We start from the raw sequence: 21,127 nt of genomic DNA on the forward strand, positions 1-21,127 counted from the left end.
ACAAAAAACAAAAAAACAAAATTAGCCGGGCGTGGTGGCACACGCCTGTAATCCCAGCTACTGGGGAGGCTGAGGAAGGAGAATCGCTTGAACCTGGGAGGCGGAGGTTGCGGTGAGCCGAGATTGTGCCATTGCACTGCAGCCTGGGCAACAAGAGCGAAACTCCACCTCAAAAAAAAAGGGGTGCTGGTAATACCATTAGTTAACATGTCAGTGATATTTCTGGTCATTAAGCAACTTTAGCTAATTGAGAAGGTACCCCAGGAAATGGCTGTAAATGGGATGACATAATTGTTTCTTTTGTGGTTATGAATCTTTCAATCCTGGGAAAATAAGGAATACAAAATAGACATGTTCAAGGTAATCAGTTAGTATTTTTTAAGTATATGTATTGTTTGAGGAAATTTAGTTCATTAAAATTGTAGTAAACTTTGTTGCCATGGTTTGAATGTATTTGTCCCTCCAAAATTCATATGTTGGAAACTTTTTTTTTTTAAATGAGATGGAGTCTCACTCTATCACCCAGGTTGGAGTGTAGTGGTGCAATCTCAGCTCACTGCAACCTTTGCCTCTTGGGTTCAAGTGATTCTCCTGCCTCAGCCTCCCGAGTAGCTGGGACTACAGGCACGTGCCACCACACCTGACTAATTTTGTATTTTTAGTAGAGACAGGGTTTCACTATGTTGGCCAGGCTGGTCTCGAACTCCCAACCACAGGTGATCCACCTGCCTCGGCCTCCCAAAGTGCTGGGATTACAGGTGTAAGCCACTGTGCCTGTCCCATATGTTGGAACTTAAACCCCAAAGCGATAGTATTGAGAGGTGGGGCCTTTTGGGAAATGATTAAGTCATGAGCACTCTGCTTTCATATATGGGATTAATGCCCTTATAAAAGAGACTTCAAAGAGTTATCTGGCCCTTTCTTGCCCTTCCACTATTCTGCCATGTGAAGACAGTGTTCATCTCCTCTGGAGGATGCAGCAACAAGGCCCCACCTTGGAAGCAGAGAGTGAGCCCTAACCAGACCAAGAGTCTGCTGGCACCTTGATCTTGGACTTCCCAGCTTGCAGAACCATAAGAAATAAATTTCCACTACTTATAAATTGCCCAGTTTAAGATATTTTTGTTATAGCACCCAGAATGAACTGAGATATTTGTGTTTCTCATTTAAACTATGCAATTGATTTACATTTGTGCATTTGTGATTTTAGTTGGATATCTTAATTTACATGAAGAATTGAATAATTTAAGACAACTTAAGAATGACCACACTTAGAAGTTTAATGTATTAGGTTTACAAGCCTTTAAGTATTTGGGAAGGTTTATTTGCTGATTAAAATACTTTAAAACAAAACTAAATATATTACATTTATAAGTTAGAATAATAAGGGAATCAACTTATAAATTTGTAAAATGAGTCAAATTATTATTATTATTATTATTATTATTATTATTATTTTATTTTTTGAGACAGGATGTTGCTCTGTGACCAAGGCTGAAGTGCAGTGGTACGATCTCGGCTCACTACAACCTTTACTTCCCTGCTCAAGCGATCCTCCAGCCTCAGCCTCCTGAGTAGCTGGGACCACAGTCATGAGCCACCATGCCCGGCTCATTTTTGTATTTCTTGTAGAGATGGGGTTTCGCCATGTTGCTCAGGCTGGTCTCGAACTCCTGAGCTCGAAGTGATCCACTTGCCTCGGCCTCCCAAAGTGCTAGGATTCCAGGTGTGAGCCACCATGCCTGGCCATGAGTTAAATCTTATTAATAGTCCTCAAGAAGGGTAGTTAAAATTTGCCTAATTTGTAAGCAGAACAGTAAGATTTGTAAGCTGAACTGAACTTAAGGCTGACTTAGGTTTTAAATTTATTTATTTAATAAATTGAATATGAGTTCTTAAAAGCAATATGGCCTATGAATAAATTTTTATGTGCAAAAACCATCTTCAAGGAAATAAATTATAAAGGAGAACTCCTAACTCTTATTGATTGGCAGGTAGTTTGCCTAGGTCACACAACTAGCAAGCAGCAGAGGCAGTATTCAAACCAGAAAGCCTCATGCCCAACACACTGTACCCAACCAGAAAGTAAAACCACCTGCATTACTTTATTTTTTATTGACATAAATTTTCTTTCCCACTAGACTGTAAGCAACGTGGTTGCAGACACTTCCTTTCATCTCTGTATCCCCAGTCCTTAGCACAGAGCTTTTGTGGCACCTAGCAGGAACTCAACGAATATGCATTGAGTGAAGGAGAGAGGAGAACCCGGGGGAAACGGAATCCTGGCGTCCAGGAGGAGAGAGTATTTCAAGTGTCAAATGCCACAGGCAGTTGTATTAGCCAGGGATCTTCAGAGAAACCACACCTTGAATATATATATTGTTTCCTTTTTTCTCTTTTAATAGGAATTGGCTCACATGATCACGGAGGCTGAGAAGTCTCATGATCTGGTGACTGCAAGCTGGAGTACCAGGGAAGCTGGTGGTGTAGGTCCCGGTCTGAGTCAGAAGGCCTGAGAACTGGGAGGCTGGTAGTACAAGTGTCCTGACCCATAACCACAGGCCTGATGTCCAACAGCAAGAGGGAATGGATGTCCTAGCACCATCCTAGCCTGGGGCTTCAGGGAGGCCTTTCCCAAGGTGGTGATGACTGGAGATGGGCAATAGGAGGGTGTTAGGGTGAGGTAGATGACAGAGACTAGGGCAATCCAATCAGTAAGATGGCCTGAGGGAGTAGAGCTGCATTTACAAAAATGAGAAATCCCAAGGGGACTGCTTTAGAAGCAGTCTGTGGTGACTGGAGTCCAAGCTGTGAGACTTGGTGACAGAGTGTGGCCAGGTAGGTTGGCAAGACACAAGCCAATCATGAAGGGCCTTGTCCACAAGGACTTTGACCCCGGACTTTAGCCTTGTGGGGGTGGTACACCCCTGAGGGGTTTAAAGCAAGGCTGTGATGTCACCGGCGTTGGCTTCTAAGTAGCTCGTTCAGGCGCTTCTCATCCTTCTTTCTTTTGCGTCCCCTCATCTTCATATCTTGTGACACATAAACTACATGTGATTAAAGTGGTGACACTAAAAACAGGAACTGGTAGTAGGCTGACATTTACGCATGCATAGTCCGTCATCTGCTGCCATGTGACAAGCAGTTCTGCAGGTGCACTTTATGGCCCATTCTCTACCATGGTTCTTGCTCCTCCTTGGTCTTTTCATAGGTAAGTCCACCCCTCCACTGCCTCCCAGGCTCGTCTATTTGCTGCGTACACTGGTTTACTCTAGGAATGTGCAATTTTCATTGAGGTGCTGTCTCTATGGGAGCCAGGCTCTGTGTGTGCGTGTGTGTGTGTGTATGTGTGCGCACGTGCGCGTGGGTGCGTAAATCTGTGCGCATGTGCTATAACCTCAGGTCACGCAGCTCTAGACGGTGTCCTTGTGACCCTCACATCTCTTTGACTAATGTATCACAAGGAGCCTGAGCATTTCCAGAGAGGCTGAATTGTGGAGGCATCAGATGGAGTATCAGCCACAGTCAGTTCCAAGACGCATGTAGTCTGCATCATGTCATTTCAGTCATGTTTCCAGAGATGTCCAGGTTTTTAAAGACCTGTGGTGATGTAGTGCCTTGGGATTTGTGTTTTGTATCTGGTTCTCTTGCATCTCTTTCCCCTTCCTCCCTCTCCTGCCAGCCGCTGGGAGTCAACCTTCACCCTGAGTTGGGCCTTTCATGTCCCATAAGTGGTTTCAGTGGGGGAGCTCAAGCCTGGCACACTGGTAATTCCTGTCCCTGTGGATTCTCACTGCTCACCTCTAAGAACCTGACAGATGACAGGGGGATGGGCCTGGGACTTGGAGGCTAGGGGAACACAGATCTTGAGATATTCATGATGAGGGGACAGGTTCTGCTCTTCGTCTCCAGAGTTTCAAGCTTTCACTTTTATTCTCCATCAGGGGAAAACCAGCACGTTCTGTTCTTTTTTTTTTTTGTAACTTTTTTTTTTTAATTATACTTTAAGTTTTAGGGTACATGTGCACACTGTGCAGGTTAGTTACATATGTATACATGTGCCATGCTGCTGCGCTGCACCCACTAACTCATCATCTAGCATTAGGTATATCTCCCAATGCTATCCCTCCCCCCTCCCCCCACCCCACAACAGTCCCCAGAGTGTGATGTTCCCCTTCCTGTGTCCATGTGTTCTCATTGTTCAATTCCCACCTATGAGTGAGAATATGCGGTGTTTGGTTTTTTCTTCTTGCGATAGTTTACTGAGAATGATGATTTCCAATTTCATCCATGTCCCTACAAAGAACATGAACTCATCATTTTTTATGGCTGCGTAGTATTCCATGGTGAATATGTGCCACATTTTCTTAATCCAATCTATCATTGTTGGACATTTGGGTTGGTTCCAAGTCTTTGCTATTGTGAATAGTGCCGCAATAAACATACGTGTGCATGTGTCTTTATAGCAGCATGAATTATAGTCCTTTGGGTATATACCCAGTAATGGGATGGCTGGGTCAAATGGTATTTCTATTTCTAGATCCCTGAGGAATCACCACACTGACTTCCACAATGGTTGAACAAGTTTACAGTCCCACCAACAGTGTAAAAGTGTTCCTGTGTCTGTTCATGTCCTTCACCCTCTTTTTGATGGGGTTGTTTGTTTTTTTCTTGTAAATTTGTTTGAGTTCATTGCAGATTCTGGATATTAGTCCTTTGTCAGATGAGTATGTTGCAAAAACTTTCTCCCATTTTGTGGGTTGCCTGTTCACTCTGATGGTAGTTTCTTTTGCTGTGCAGAAGCTCTTTAGTTTAATTAGATCCCATTTGTCAATTTTGGCTTTTGTTGCCATTGCTTTTGGTGTTTTAGACATGAAGTCCTTGCCCGTGCCTATGTCCTGAATGGTAATGCCTAGGTTTTCTTCTAGGGTTTTTATGGTTTTAGGTCTAACGTTTAAGTCTTTAATCCATCTTGAATTGATTTTTGTATAAGGTGTAAGGAAGGGATCCAGTTTCAGCTTTCTACATATGGCTAGCCAGTTTTCCCAGCACGATTTATTAAATAGGGAATCCTTTCCCCATTGCTTGTTTTTCTCAGGTTTGTCAAAGATCAGATAGTTGTAGATATGCGGCGTTATTTCTGAGGGCTCTGTTCTGTTTCATTGATCTATATCTCTGTTTTGGTACCAGTACCATGCTGTTTTGGTTACTGTAGCCTTGTAGTATAGTTTGAAGTCAGGTAGCATGATGCCTCCAGCTTTGTTCTTTTGGCTTAGGATTGACTTGGCGATGCGGGCTCTTTTTTGGTTCCATATGAACTTTAAAGTAGTTTTTTCCAATTCTGTGAAGAAAGTCATTGGTAGCTTGATGGGGATGGCATTGAATCTATAAATTACCTTGGACAGTATGGCCATTTTCATGATATTGATTCTTCCTACCCATGAGCATGGAATGTTCTTCCATTTGTTTTTATCCTCTTTTATTTCCTTGAGCAGTGGTTTGTAGTTCTCCTTGAAGAGGTCCTTCACGTCCCTTGTAAGGTGGATTCCTAGGTATTTTATTCTCTTTGAAGCAATTGTGAATGGGAGTTCACTCATGATTTGGCTCTCTGTTTGTCTGTTATTGGTGTATAAGAATGCTTGTGATTTTTATACATTGATTTTGTATCCTGAGACTTTGCTGAAGTTGCTTATCAGCTTAATGAGATTTTGGGCTGAGACAATGGGGTTTTCTAGATATACAATCACGTCGTCTGCAAACAGGGATAATTTGACTTCCTCTTTTCCTAATTGAATACCCTTTATTTCCTTCTCCTGCCTAATTGCCCTGGCCAGAACTTCCAACACTATGTTGAATAGGAGTGGTGAGAGAGGACATCCCTGTCTTGTGCCAGTTTTCAAAGGGAATGCTTCCAGTTTTTGCCCATTCAGTGTGATATTGACTGTGGGTTTGTCATAGATAGCTCTTATTATTTTGAGATACATCCCATCAAAACCTAATTTATTGAGAGTTTTTAGCATGAAGAGTTGTTGAATTTTGTCAAAGGCCTTTTCTGCATCTATTGAGATAATCATGTGATTTTTGTCTTTGGTTCTGTTTATATGCTGGATTACATTTATTGATTTGTGTATACTGAACCAGCCTTGCATCCCAGGGATGAAGCCCACTTGATCATGGTGGATACGCTTTTTGATGTGCTGCTGGATTTGGTTTGCCAGTATTTTACTGAGGATTTTTACATCAATGTTCATCAAGGGTATTGGTCTAAAATTCTCTTTTTTGGTTGTGTCTCTGCCCGACTTTGGTATCAGGATGATGCTGGCCTCATAAAATGAGTTAGGGAGGATTCCCTCTTTTTCTATTGATTGGAATAGTTTCAGAAGGAATGGTATCAGTTCCTCCTTGTAACTCTGGTAGAATTCGGCTGTGAATCCATCTGGTCCTGGACTCTTTTTGGTTGGTAAGCTATTGATGATTTCCACAATTTCAGCTCCTGTTACTGGTCTATTCAGAGATTAAACTTCTTCCTGGTTTAGTCTTGGGAGAGTGTATGTGTCGAGGAATTTATCAATTTCTTCTAGATTTTCCAGTTTATTTGCGTAGAGGTGTTTGTAGTATTCTCTTATGGTAGTTTGTATTTCTGTGGGATCAGTGGTGATATCCCCTTGATCACTTTGTATTGTGTCTATTTGATTCTTCTCTCTTTTTTTCTTTATTAGTCTTGCTAGCGGTCTATCAATTTTGTTGATCCTTTCAAAAAACCAGCTCCTGGATTCATTAATTTTTTGAAGGGTTTTTGTGTCTCTATTTCCTTCAGTTCTGCTCTGATTTTAGTTATTTCTTGCCTTCTGCTAGCTTTTGAATGTGTTTGCTCTTGCTTTTCTAGTTCTTTTAATTGTGATGTTAGGGTGTCAATTTTGGATCTTTACTGCTTTCTCTTGGGGGCATTTAGTGCTATAAATTTCCCTCTACACACTGCTTTGAATGTGTCCCAGAGATTCTGGTATGTTGTGTCTTTGTTCTCATTGGTTTCAAAGACCATCTTTATTTCTGCCTTCATTTCGTTATGTACCCAGTAGTCATTCAGGAGGAGGTTGTTCAGTTTCCATGTAGTTGAGCGGCTTTGAGTGAGTTTCTTAATCCTGAGTTCTAGTTTGATTGCACTGTGGTCTGAAAGATAGTTTGTTATAATTTCTGTTCTTTTACATTTGCTGAGGAGAGCTTTACTTCCAACTATGTGGTCAATTTTGGAATAGGTGTGGTGTGGTGCTGAAAAAAATGTATATTCTGTTGATTTGGGGTGGAGAGTTCTGTAGATGTCTATTAGGTCCGCTTGGTGCAGAGCTGAGTTCAATTCCTGGGTATCCTTGTTGACTTTCTGTCTCATTGATCTGTCTAATGTTGACAGTGGGGTGTCAAAGTCTCCCATTATTAATGTGTGGGAGTCTAAGTCTTTGTAGGTCACTCAGGACTCGCTTTATGAATCTGGGTGCTCCTGTATTGGGTGCATATATATTTAGGATAGTTAGCTCTTCTTGTTGAATTGATCCCTTTACCATTATGTAATGGCCTTCTTTGTCTCTTTTGATCTTTGTTGGTTTAAAGTCTGTTTTATCGGAGACTAGGATTGCAACTGCTGCCTTTTTTTGTTTTCCATTTGCTTGGTAGATCTTCCTCCATCCTTTTATTTTGAGCCTATGTGTGTCTCTGCGTGTGAGATGAGTTTCCTGAATACAACACACTGATGGGTCTTGACTCTTTATCCAATTTGCCAGTCTGTGTCTTTTAATTGGAGCATTTAGTCCATTTACATTTAAGGTTAATATTGTTATGTGTAAATTTGAACCTGTCATTATGATGTTAGCTGGTTATTTTGCTCGTTAGTTGATGTAGTTTCTTCCTAGTCTTGATGATCTTTACATTTTGGCATGATTTTGCAGCGGCTGGTACTGGTTGTTCCTTTCAATGTTTAGTGCTTCCTTAAGGAGCTCTTTTAGGGGAGGCCTGGTGGTAACAAAATCTGTCAGCATTTGCTTGTCTGTAAAGGATTTTATTTCTCCTTCATTTATGAAGCTTAGTTTGGCTGGATATGAAATTCTGGGTTGAAAATTCTTTTCTTTAAGAATGTTGAATATTGGCCCCCACTCTCTTCTGGCTTGTAGAGTTTCTGCTGAGAGATCAGCTGTTAGTCTGATGGGCTTCCCTTTGTGGGTAACCCGACCTTTCTCTCTGGCTGCCCTTAACATTTTTTCCTTCATTTCAACTTTGGTGAATCTGACAATTATGTGTCTTGGAGTTGCTCTTCTCGAGGAGTATCTTTGTGGCGTTCTCTGTATTTCCTGAATCTGAATGTTGGCCTGCCTTGCTAGACTGGGGAAGTTCTCCTGGATAATATCCGGCAGAGTGTTTTCCAACTTAGTTCCATTCTCCCCGTCACTTTCAGGTACACCAATCAGATGTAGATTTGGTCTTTTCACACAGTCCCATATTTCTTGGAGGCTTTGTTTGTTCCCTTCTTGCTTCATTTCATTCATTTCATCTTCCATTGCTGATACCCTTTCTTCCAGTTGATCGCATCAGCTCCTGAGGCTTCTGCATTCTTCACGTAGTTCTCGTGCCTTGGCTTTCAGCTCCATCAGCTCCTTTAAGCACTTTTCTGTATTGGCTATTCTAGTTATACATTCGTCTAAATTTTTTTCAAAGTTTTTAACTTCTTTGCCTTTGGTTTGAATTTCCTCCTGTAGCTCATAGTTTGATCATCTGAGGACTTCTTCTCTCAACTCGTCAAAGTCATTCTCCATCCAGCTTTGTTCCATTGCTGGTGAGGAACTGCGATCCTTTGGAGGAGGAGAGGTGTTCTGCTTTTTAGAGTTTCCAGTTTTTCTGCTCTGTTTTTTCCCCATCTTTGTGGTTTTATCTACTTTTGGTCTTTGATGATGGTGATGTACCGATGGCTTTTTGGTGTGGATGTCCTTTCTGTTTGTTAGTTTTCCTTCTAACAGACAGGACCCTCAGCTGCAGGTCTGTTGGAGTTTGCTAGAGGTCCACTCCAGACCCTGTTTGCCTGGGTATCAGCAGCAGTGTCTGCAGAACAGTGGTTTTTCATGAACCGCGAATGCTGCTGTCTGATTGTTCCTCTGGAAGTTTTGTCTCAGAGGAGTACCCGGCCGTGTGAGGTATCAGTCTGCCCCTACTGGGGGGTGCCTCCCAGTTAGGCTGCTCAGGGGTCAGGGGTCAGGGACCCACTTGAGGAGGCAGTCTGCCTGTTCTCAGATCTCCAGCTGTGTGCTGGGAGAACCACTGCTCTCTTCAAAGCTGTCAGACAGGGACATTTAAGTCTGCGGAGGTTACTGCTGTCTTTTTGTTTGTCTGTGCCCTGCCCCCAGAGGTGGAGCCTACAGAGGCAGGCAGGCCTCCTTGAGCTGTGGTGGGCTCCACCCAGTTGGAGCTTTCTGGCTGCTTCGTTTACCTAAGCAAGCCTGGGCAATTGCGGGTGCCCCTCCCCCAGCCTTGCTGCCACCTTGCAGTTTGATCTCAGACTGCTGTGCTAGCAATCAGCAAGACTCCGTGGGCGTAGGACCCTCCGAGCCAGGTGCAGGATATAATCTCCTGGTGCACTGTTTTTTAAGCCCGTCAGAAAAGTGCAGTATTCGGGTGGGAGTGACCCGATTTTCCAGGTGCCATCTGTCACCCCTTTCTTTGACTAGGAAAGGGAACTCCCTGACCCCTTGCGCTTCCCGAGCGAGGCAATGCCTCGCCCTGCTTTGGCTCATGCACGGTGTGCTGCACCCACTGACCTGTGCCCACTGTCTGGCACTCCCTAGTGAGATGAACCTGGTACCTCAGACGGAAATGCAGAAATCACCCATCTTCTGCGTCGCTCATGCTGGGAGCTGTAGACCGGAGCTGTTCCTATTCGGCCATCTTGGCTCCTCCCCCACGTTCTGTTCTTAGAGTCACCTGCGTTCAGGGTTGTTTTCACCCCAGCCTTTAGGGATCTCCTTTAATAAACTGATGAATCCCCTAGATGTATTTAAACCTTGATAGTTCATCAAGAACTTTAACTTAAATCTTTAAAGACGTGATCCCTGGCCGGGTGCACTGGCTCACACATGTAATCCCAGCACTTTGGGAGGCTGAGGCAGGTGGATCACCTGAGGTTGGGAGTTTGAGACCAGCCTGATCAACATGGAGAAACCTCATCTCTACTAAAAAATACAAAATTAGCCGGGCATGGTGGTGGATGCCTGTAATCCCAACTACTCAGGAGGCTGAGGCAGAAGAATTGCTTGAACCCAGGAGGCGGAGGTTGCAGTGAGCTGAGATCGTGCCATTGCACTCCAGCCTGGGCAACAAGAGCAAAATTCCATCTCGAAAAAAAAAAAAGTGATCCCTATAACAGTCTTGTGATATGGACAAGGCAGGTAGCATTTCACCCTTTTATAGATGATAGACTGAGGCTCAGAGAGATTACGTGGCATATTCCAGTGATCTGCGAAACTGAAAGTCAGCACAGCCCAACTGTGCTGTTGGGTAGGAGCAACAAGGAGTGTATCAGAGAACCACAGTGTCCCTGACCAAAGACAGAACTGAAACCAAGAAGCTGGATTACTGCAATGTTTCTCACACCTGCGCTTTTCCTCTTCCACTGTGGAGCATGCATATCGGTGTTTTCCTCCCTCCACAGCATCTGGGCCAGGCCCTTGGTAGTCACTGAGCACAGGGGCATCTCTTGGGCCCATGGCAAGAGATTGAGTAAGACAAGTGTGGCCTTAAAAATGTTCACAGTTCCTCAGTTCAGTTCTAGAAACATCAGTTAAGTCCTCTTGTGTGCCAGATCCTATGCTGTGTGTGGCTAGGGAAAAGCGGGTGACAGTGTGACACAGGAAAGAATTTGGCATGGGAAGGCCTGCTGCCGGCAGCTGGTGTAGTAAACAGAGCCTTGATTCTGGGGACAGACACACCTGGGTTTTAACCGGTACTCTGCTGTTCCTAGCTGGTGACTTTGGGCAAGTTCCTTAAGCTCTTTGAGTCTCATGGTCTTCCATCTAAAAAGTGGAGATAAAAGAATACCTACCTTACAAGTCTGTTGGGAGGGTTAAGGAAAGTAATGTGCATAATATGCTTGGCAAAGTGTCTGGCTTTTGGGATTTGTGCCCTGCATTTGATCCTTCTCTGTCTCTTTCCCCTCCTCCCTTGAATCCAGAAACAGGATTCACTGGATTCCCCCAACTACACCTAACTATGAGGCTAAACCGCTGGCCTTACTTTACCTTGTTACTCAGATATTAATTCCCTCCCAACTTCTCTCCGTGGGTTGCTCATGGGCTCTAGGGAAAGACACACAGCACAGCTATTTGTATGAGGCAGAATGAAGTAAATGCTTGAAACAAAACAATTCAACAAAAGCACAGGCCAAAGGAAACTAAGGGGAAGGCGTGGCTGGACCAGAAGTATAGAGCTCAGATAAGGCTGTAACAAGGAAGCAGAATGGAAACCGGTCTAGCGAGTTACCACACTAGAGGGTACAAGCCGGGGGCAAAGCTGCTTGTTCCAGGTGGAATACCTCCAGCTTAGGTTTCAGGCCTGGGCTGTATTTGGGGAGAGGAATATCTATCTGGTGTCAGCAACACCCTGTGTGGGATGCTTCCTGCTGCCCACTCCAGGCAGAGCCAGAATAGTTAGTTCCATGGAAGAACATAACATTGGGCCAGCCAGCGGAGTCTGGTGAGTGCACCAGGACACTGCATGTCCCCTGGCTTGGTGCACACACCCTCACAAGACAGCAAACACCCTCCCAGTCCTCGTGACCACAGCTATTGTCACAGGACCGCTCAGTTCAGCTTGGCAAGGACCCTCATCACCCAGTCTAAGAAGCAGTTATGTAGCCAGTGCTTCCAGATTCCAATTTGAAATCAAACCCTAGACCCCATGCTGCCTTTTCTCTCTGTACACAGCTGTATAGAGAGAAAAGTGTGTAGTAGACCTTGGTCAGCTTCAGCATTTCTGCCTCCTGGGACTGCATGTCTGTGCTGCAGAAATACTCTGACAGAGATAGGTCATGCTACTGAGGAGTGGTTTTCAAAATTGCTCTACAAGAGTTCTGACTGGTTTTGGTGAGGATGCAAACAAGGTGCATTCACTAATTTACTCCAGTGATGTAAAGTGCCTTTAATAATACTAATAGTGGATTGAAGTGAATTATAATAATTCACAATACTTATAGTGAATACTAATAGTGAATAGTATTTACTTGCATTATTTCATTTAACCCTCACAAAATCCTAGAAGATGGCCTTTCTTGTTTTTCACAGGTAAGAAACCAAGATTCAGAGAGTTTTAGCACCTGCCCAAGATCACACAGCTAGTACCTGGTAGAGCAAGTTTGAACTCGGGCAGTCTGACTGGTTCCCCAGTGCTTACACTCTTCTCTTAAGTATAGGCTGGGATCCCAACAGCTGCCCCCTGAGCACCCTTAAACTGGCTTGGCCAGCACACCACAAGTTCTCCTGCTCTAGAAAGATGTGTTCCCAGGAATCCTGGCTAGGCCTCAGAGGATGTGACATCTGTTTCAGAAGTGACTGGACAAAGCCTTCTGGGGATGTGGTCTCGAGCAAGTCACCTAAATTCTTTGTCACTGTTTTCCCGTCTATAAAATGAAGATAATAATCCCCTCTCAGGCCTGTTGTGACCTTCTGGCGTAGTCAGGCTACCCCCTGAAGCTTCTGTTCTGTGTCTGCAGGACCAGGGACTTCCAGAGGGACCACAGCACCCCTAGTGGTCACTGGGACCTAGGAGGGTCTGTCATTCTGCCCCTGCAGACGCTCTGGACAGGAGGTGGCACCCATCTCCTGGATATCGCGTTCGGTCCCCATGGAGATCACCACAGTAACCATGGGAGAAGCTGGGGGCCCAGACATCTTTTACCAAGCGGAAACCTGGTCCTCGGGTCGCTTGAGTGTCATGAGTCCAGGTTTATCCCTGCGTGTAGATCAGCAACCTGAGCTGGGAGGATACAGGGCCCTACCGAGCCCATGTTAACCTGAGGATTTTCCGCAGCACCCTCACCTGGGAGTACCATCTGCAAGTCTATAGTGGGTGTCTTAGAGATGGCAGCAGTGGGTGAGGCAGTGTCAGCCTCTCAGTCATTTCTACAGCTTTAGTAACATTCGCAATTTGCAAGACTAATTTATGTGCACTGTTTTGTTTTTTGTTTTTAAAGATATGTAAGTTAGAGTTGCCTGAGAGAATCTCCTGAAAAATGTCAAGCCTCAGGACCTACCCTAGACCACCTGAAGCAGAGTTCTTGGGACAGTAGTGGTCAGAGATTGGGATTTCAGGCCCTGAGAACTGAGTTTTTCCACAACCTCCTCTTGTGGCCTGGAGCTTCCTCATTACTAAAATGGGAACAATACCTTTTTGTGAGAGTGAAAACATATGAAAGTGCTTTGGAACGGCCTATGCAGATGCAGAGGGATGCTCTTATCAAATTCCTTAAAGAAATTTAAAAAATCTTAGCAGGAGAAACTACAAAGGAAGCAATGGGGTGGGTATCAAGCACACACAGCACCGAGAAAGGCCTATGAAAGATGCTACGCTGAGCCACTTTGAGATTCAGACAGTTGATTATTCATATAATGAATGGAAGAGTAGCCAAGGGTTCCAGATCCCTGGGCACTTGTCCCACACCAGAAAAGATGACATTGAAACAAAAGGGGCCAGATGGCTGCAGTGGGAGCTGTGGAATACCCAGATGCCGAGGGGCCAATTCTACCTTCAGCAAAGAGGACTTAGAGACCGCAGCTGTGTTCTGAGGACAGGAAGTCCCATACTGCATCAGAACCCCGGGGGCCAGGGGAAATAGTCTCATGACAGCCTCCCAGGGGAGATGGCTTCAAGGCTGTGCCTCACAGGCCACCTGAACTCTCGTGTTCTGGGTGGATCACAAGGCATTTTGCCAAGATCCAGTTTAGCAGAGGTTGAAACCTTTGCCTGAGAGAGATGTGCAAGGTCTCAGGGTGCTATGGCAGAGCCGTTCCCCTGCAATGAGCAAGGGGGACAGGTGATGAGTGAGGATGGACATGGGAAGGCCAGCAGAGAACCTTCACAGACATTTTTCTTGGATTCTGTGATAGGAAATCTTCCTATTAGACGAAGGCACTCTTTTAGTGGAGTTGATGGGGCTGCTCTCTGGTCAGGTCCACATGGCTGGGGAGAAGGCGTGTCTGCCATAAATCAGGCCTGGGCTGGCTATGGCCTGCTTCTCACAACAGGACCAGGGCACAATGGAAGTGGGTTGCTGGGACTTGGGGTTGGGTTGCTCACTGGGGTAGGGTGGGCCCAAAACTGGTGGGAGAGGCCCTTTGGCCTCGCTGATAGTCATTCTGATAGCACTTACTTAGTGTGGTATGGTGTCAGGTGGAGTCTGGGTAGAGGATAGGGTTGTGCCAATCCATCAGGGGTGGGGTCTTCCAGAGAGCCCTTCTCTCTCTGGGTTGACATCCCAATGGCAAGGCGGTGCTAATGGTCAGGCTCCATCCTTCACAGGGTGTTTCCCGTCACTGCAGCCTCACAACAGCCCTGCCAGTATGCAGGTCAGGAGTTTTCATTTCTAGGGAGGAAACGGAATCTTAGAAAGGGAAAATAAGACACCTATGACATGGAGCTAGAAAGTGGCAGATTTGGGAATTGAACTCAGGTATTCTGATGCTGTACCCTGTGACTTCATTCTCTGGGTTTCTGGTATGTCGCCATATTTATTGGATGAGAAAAGGGCCAATAGAAGTCAAGTGGCTTGCATCCCAGGGCCTGATCTATAGGAGACACACTGGGGAGAGCCAGCAGCAAGGTACCCACCTGTGGGGATGTCCAGGCTGCCTTCTCCTGGGGGACACGCTGGGCCTGTGTGGTCCTACTTTGCACAGTTGAGTTGCCCCTGGGGCTGCAGTCGTGTGGGCCACAGGGCTGAGGCTGAGTAGCAGAGTAGCCTTGCTCTATGCAATATGACTTTGTTGAGTGTTTCAGGCCTGGTGTCTGCAGCTGCTCTTCTTGCCTCCCCCAAATCCTCCTGGGTCTGGCCTGGGAGGCTGGTGGACAAATAATGGCAATGTGGACACCTCAAGCACTTAAGAATATCTGGGTCATGGCCCTGGGGCAAGAGGAGACGGGGAGCAGGTCCAAGGGAGTGCAAGGGAGTGGGAGAAACCTCAAAGGCACACAGCCACCTCCTCTGGGACTCTTGATCAACACCTGGAAGCTCAGTGTATGCTGCAGAGCCCCCTACGGGGAAAATATGTAATTACAACACAGCTCCGTACTTGCATTCCTTTATCTATTCAGGGCAGGGTTGGGAACCTCAGTTTTGGGCTCAAATTCACTGGATTTGGATTTTGGCTTTACCACTTAACTAGATGAGACTTTGGGCAGGTTATCTAAGCATTCTGAGCCTGTGAAATGGAGTTGATATAACATCTTCCCTGTTTAGTTCATGGAGTTGTTCTGGAAATCAACTGAGATGTTAAGTGACATGGCCTTACATAGCACAAAGTTCTGGAACCGATGTGGGCAGATCCTGCCTCTGCTGTTCCTTCTGTATATTCAAGGTGATGCAAGGTTTGGGCACTAATGCTGTGCATTTTCTGTCCTGTGAAGTGGAGGCCCAGAGCAGTTTCCCAGTCCTTAGTTTATTCCCTTTCGCACACACAGAGCAGCTGGCCTGGCCTCATGTCACACTGAGCTCCAGGATTAGTGAGGATGGATGCTGCATTGTCACTCTCATATGTCATTGACATGTGTGGCAGAGAGCAGAGGAGGCAGTGTGACTTACAGCTGGACACCCCTGGGACCCTAGACTGTTGTGTCCTGTGGAGGGTCTGTCCTCAGTGTCTCCTTGAGGCTTGGGGACAGTGCTCTCACTTTTACCTGCGTGGTCAAGAACCCATTCAGTAACAGCAGCTCCCACCCTATCTCAGTGCCTCACCTCTGCATATGTACCAGGCTCCTCAGTCTGCCCAGGGGCCTGAGCAGCTCTGGGGTTGACAGGGAGGGTGGAAGAAGAAGTCCTGGTTCCCTTCAGACCCTGGGGCAAGGGGGCTAACACCATTGGGAGGCTGGGAGTCTGGGGTGGGTGGGTGTTGGTCTGTGTGGTCATGGCAGTGGGAGGAGAAGACCCACTGGAGCTGGTGGGGAGGCTGGAGGGACTCACACAGGAGGAGCTGGATGGAGCCTGTGGCTTTCCTGACTAGGTGGGGAGACACTGACACTGAGGTTGTGGGTTCTCTTCTTTGTCTTCAGGGTCAGGAACACTGGGAGAAGATACAGTGGGGAAGATATCCTTGGGGAGTTGGCCACTCGGCCCCTGGAGGTCCCAGCAGAGCAAGAGGTAGAAAGTGTTACATGGAGCTCTTGAGAGCGTGTTGCTGTTTTACAACAAGGACAAACAGGCAAACCAGTTCTGGTTCCTGAGACTCAGGGACCCTACGGTGGATGACTGAACATTCCCCACCACAGCTACTCTCTTCAGATCAGCCCCCTGAGGCTGCAGGACTATAAGCCTATAAGCCTGGGTAACTCTGCATACTTCCTCAATCATTATCACCAGGGATTTCACCCTGCTTGTCTATGGTAAGGAGGGCTGGAGGGCCCCACATTTGAAATTGAGCTTTCCTCTACCCTGTTTGGCCAGACCAGAGCCTTCTCATAGCTCAAGCTTTCCCTGCTTGGTTCAGAGATGCTGTAGGAGTTGAACATCTTTGCCAGCTCCCAGATCATGAAGGATGGGACCTGCTTCATCACCCTGGCCTGCTCCCTGGAACAGGCTGGAGAGAATGTGCAGAACAGCTGGGAGCCTCCTAGTCATGGGGCAGTTGTGTCCCATGGGGGGACCACTCTCAGTGTCCCCTGGATATCTGGGGAAAGTGAGAGCTATCACTGCACTGCCAGGAACCCCACCAGCCAGAGCTCCAGCTCTGTCCTTACCAGACCCCTTTGCTCAGGTAATGTTTTTCCTTCCCTGACTCTCTTCTTCCTGGCAAGCCTTGGTCTAGTTTCTTAGCATCCCTGCCTCTCTTCCTCTTGGATCCAGGAGCAATTGAAGAAAGGGAGGAGCCAGATTAGTTGGCAGCAGGAAGCGTCTCTGGGGTGGCAGGAGACAAGGGCTCTGGAGCCACCATCCCAGGGCCCGCTTCGGTCCACCTTTTCTCTGTTGGCCTCGGTCCTCTGTGCCTGACCTGCTGCAGACTCAGCGAGGCATTCAGCTCATTCTTGGGACTCCCTGAGGAAAAGTGCTGCCTCACCCACACTCAACCCTGCACAGCCCACTGAGGAGAGCTTTGAAACCCTTTGCCTGTGTTCTCAGAGAGGATTTACCACCTCCCCTTGCCTAGAGGTGCTCTGAGAGACACTTGAGGCTGTGCTCTTCTGGCAGGCAAGGGGAGGCTTCTCATGGCGTCCCTGGTCCCATTTGGCTTAGTCATAGGTCATGGCTGGAAACTGTGTTAGTCCAAACATATCCTGTCTCTCCTCTTCTCAGTTGCCTTCTGAAACAGCTGTCATTCCTGACTCCAGATCTTCAATCATTCATTCTCCACCCACTTGCTGCTGATTTGCCCCTCCAGCTACATCCTGATGGATAAATTCATTGGCCACTTTTAAATTCTGTTATCCTTGGCTTCTCCCAGCACTTGACACATTAACCTGCTCTCCTTTGTCACCTGGGCTGCTCTCTCCTGGGACATCTTCCCTTGGATCAGGCTCCTTCTCAAGACTGGTGCCTCAGGCCTTTCTCCACTCCCCTTGTTTTCTTTCTGTTGCCAAAGGCAGAAATGCCAGTGTCATTTAGGGCCCCTCCTCTTCCCCACCACATCCTGCCATTGCTCACCCTTTCCCTTTATTCCTTGCCTGGACCACTCCACAGACTCCTAACCACTCCTTCCTTCCTTAATCTTTTCCTTCCCAATCATCTTCCAGATTGCACTGCCAGAGGTCTAATTCTAAGTTAAGAAATGCTTGTGTTACTTTTCAGCTTAAAACCTTAGGACATGAGAAGGAATGTGGAAGTGTTGATTAAAGGGTAATAGTTTCAGACAGACAGGAGGAATAGGTTTTGAGATCTATTGTACAGAAGGCGACCATGGTCAATAATAATGTATTATACAGTTCAAAATAGCTGAGGGAGTACATTTTAAATGTCTCACCGTAAAAAATGGTAGGTGAGTGAAGATATGTTAATTAATTTGATTTAATCATGCCACATTGTATACATGATCAAAAATCACATTGTTCACCATAAATGCATGCTGCTGTGATTTGTCAATCAAAAATAGTAAATATTTTAAAAACTAAAAAAAGGCCCTATGATGTCTGCCCACTATCTAAGGTATTTTAACAATTATTCATTCTTTTAAGCCACAGGTATTTACTGAGTATCTTTTATGAACCCTGTGCTGTTCTAACCGTTGTAGATACAATGAAGAAGAGGTCCAGATAAATTTCTACCCCTCATGTAAATCACTGTTACAATCATCACAACCTGCACCTGACTAGCTTTTTGGCCATTTCGTCTTCCAGTCAGCCCTGGGAAATGACTTTGGGAGAGTTCTGTATTTTGTTGTACAAAGACAACATTGAATGTGTTCTATTATGGGCTTTTTCTGTCTGTGCTCTCCACTGAACTGTGAGAAAAACACATTCTTACTGTTCTCTGCATCTCTAATACACAACAAGTAATAGGTGTCAAAAAATGTGGGTCTGACAAGTATTTAAAAAGCATCTGCGCTGGGTGTTGTGGGACACATGGAGACATGATAATTGGCTGTAGATGTTCACAGTCTCCCTCTCTCTCTCTACGGGGCCTGATGGACATTTCAGTTCCGCCCCCACATTCGGCTACCTGAAGGGGCCTCCAGCCCACACATGCCTCTGACTTGTCTTCCTTCAAAATCATTTTCCCTGTTTCTCTGTCTTCCTGTCTTCCTTTTCTCCCAATTCCTAACTTGTGGTCATTGTTCATTCAGCCTCCTTCGTACCCCACTCCCTGAGGAAAGAATTTCTTCCTTTTTTGATTCTGGGAGTTTTGGGGATTGAATAGATTTCACCTGGACATGGGGAGAAACCAAGAAGAGAAGTATGAGATGGCGGCCATCCTGTGAGACACAGAGTTAAAGAAGTTCGCATGTGGAGTGCTGCCTGAGGTCAGCATTTCCTGGTGTGAGAGAAGGACATTGACACTGATTAAGGCATAAACCCTATTTCATCTACAAACTGAGTTCAAAATTATCAGGAAACTGCTATGTGTCTTCTGTTTAAAATAATCTGTTTATGTTTTGTTGAAGTGTGTTTTTAAGTGTTCAGAAAGAAAAAGGAGCTTATTTATTTAAGAAAAATTGAATGGAACATAAAAACATTGTTATTGTCACACATATATATTATTAAGTTTTTGTTAATGTTTAAATAACTAGATTCAGCCCAGCTTCAGCTTGAATGTCATCTCCTTGGAGCAGCCTTTGGCCGCTATACTTAAGTAGATCTTTCCTCTCATTCATAATCAAGGTATGTTTAAAAAAATAATCTGGAGTCTGTTAGGCTGAGACGGCCCTAGCAATCTGGGATTCTACACAAGCAAACAGAAAACCAACTCAGAATAACTTAACTAGTCGGAAACCACCAGGTAATCTCTAAATGGGGAATTCCATTTAAGCCATCAAATATTTTCTTTTCTTCTTTTTATTTTGCATAGAGACAGGATCTAACTCTGTTGCTCAGGCTGGTCTCAAACTCCTGGCCTCAAGTGATCTTCTCACCTTGGCCTCCCAAAGTGCGGAGATTACAGGCATAGACCAACATGCCTGGCACACTTATTTGTTAGTTTACTTATTTATTGTTTATTTCCCTCACAAGATATTCAGCTCTATGAGGATAAGAACTATTTCTATATATTTTTTTTTCACAACTAAAAACCCAAAGGGTAATAGTGTTTGGCTTATGATAGATACTTCAACATTTACTGAATGAATGAAAGAATGAATTGGAGTTGAGAATATTTTTTCTTAAGATTTGAAGACTATTAGGAGGTTTTACAAGGATCTGGGGCCTACACCATTGTCTGTTTTCTCTTTCTGCTTTTGATGGAAAGAAGCAGCAAATTAAATCTTTATCCTAAAAGTTTCCTAGAATGCTCAACAGTTAGCAAAAGAAAAAGTTAAAATAAAAGAAACATTTATGTTTTGTTTTGACAGCAAGCTGCTCTGCAGTGCTAGATAGGTTAATCTAGAATTTGAACCATATACAAATAACTGAACCAAAAGCAAAATTTAGGTGGGAAACTTTGAGCTTCTCTTTCTTTTTTCTTACTCTCAGTTGATCAGCTCATTTCCTAGTTCATTCACAGAGAGGATTGGCAAATATCACCCATTACACACAAAGCTTCCAATCAAGTAGTTAATGACTTATTTGGAAATATAAGAGGGCAGACAGGATCACAAGATATTTGGGGAAGGCCTCTAACATGAAAGACAATCTCCAAACCAAATGAATCAGGGGGAAAAAAGAAACTTGGAAGAAAAGAGATAATACAGGGAGCAGGAGAAAATTAAATAAAATCCCTCAAACAATATTCTTAGAGACATATAAAAAGATTTTCCCTTAAAAACAGAAACAGGGTGCCAGCCTAAGAAAAACTGAAAAGTCCGAGAGTAAGAAAGAGCCCTAGTAACAATAAATACATAAATAAAAAGCAGAAAACTTCTAAAATTCAATGGAAGTGTTGGAAAATCAAATGGAGAAACTCTCTCAGAAAGTAGAACTAAAGACAAACAGATGAAAATAAAAGAGAAAAGATAAGGCCATTAAAGAATCAGCCCAGGAACTCCAACCCCTGGATAACACAGTTCCAGAAAGGGACATGTCTTAGTCTATTTTGTGCTGCTATGACAGAATCCCACAGATCGGATAATTTATAAACAGTAGAATTTTATTTGTCTCATGGTTCTGGAGACTGGGAAGTCCAAGATCAAGGGGCTGCATCTGGTGAGGACCTTTTTGCTGCATCATAACATGGTGGAAGGCATAACATGATCAGAAAGTGAGTGTGTGTGTGTGTGTGTGTGTGTGTGTGTGTTTGTGTGTGTGA

General features: G+C 45.0%; 1 long non-coding RNA gene across 2 annotated transcripts; it reads left to right on the forward strand.

Moving 5' to 3' along the window:
* The first annotated feature begins 3,143 nt into the window (after nt 1-3,143).
* Nucleotides 3,144-20,237, forward strand: LOC134728780 (uncharacterized). Of its 2 annotated transcripts, XR_010109580.1 has the most exons (4): nt 3,144-3,211; nt 16,294-16,623; nt 16,728-16,994; nt 19,014-20,237. It is a non-coding gene; the product is annotated as an uncharacterized LOC134728780 (long non-coding RNA). The 2 variants fall into 2 exon arrangements; XR_010109579.1 differs by having other exon boundaries at nt 16,728-20,237.
* Nucleotides 20,238-21,127: the final 890 nt, after the last annotated feature.

The sequence above is a fragment of the Pan paniscus genome, chromosome 1 (assembly GCF_029289425.2).
Source record: "Pan paniscus chromosome 1, NHGRI_mPanPan1-v2.0_pri, whole genome shotgun sequence".
NCBI lineage: Eukaryota > Metazoa > Chordata > Mammalia > Primates > Hominidae > Pan > Pan paniscus.